The following is a 498-nucleotide window of genomic DNA, read 5'->3' as shown; positions in this document are numbered from 1 at the left end:
CTCATTCTTCGACGTATTTACCTCGAAAGGAAACGAGAGAGAGAGAGAGAGAGAGTTCGTTTCGCTTGATAAAAAAATCGCGACGCTTGGAATTTTAAACGATATCGCGACGATATGTTTCGAAGGAATTCGAACGTCGTTTATTTCTCATTCTCCCGTGCACCGTTTATTCGAATTATTCGAAAAAGAGAGACAGAGAACGTGAGCCACTCGAATCCCGTTTTAACATTCTTCTTCTTCTTTTTTTAATACGTATAGATAAGACTCTTCCGTTTACGCGAGTTTAAAAGTGTACTTAAGTAGTCGATGCACTTAAATGTTCCGTACGCGTTCGCTTTTCGCGAAGCATTCAATTTGCCGTGATTTTATTTCACCTTGAGAATCTCTCCCTTCCTCGTGCACTACGTGTATTCCAGGCGGAAGATCACGAGAGAGAAGCGTAATTAATCTCGAGACTAATTTCGCTTCTTCCCAATTACTTTCGATCCAAGCAAAAAT

This window comes from Apis dorsata, unplaced genomic scaffold, assembly GCF_000469605.1.
Source record: "Apis dorsata unplaced genomic scaffold, Apis dorsata 1.3 scaffold_645, whole genome shotgun sequence".
NCBI lineage: Eukaryota > Metazoa > Arthropoda > Insecta > Hymenoptera > Apidae > Apis > Apis dorsata.
Note: the sequence above shows the minus strand (reverse complement) of the source record.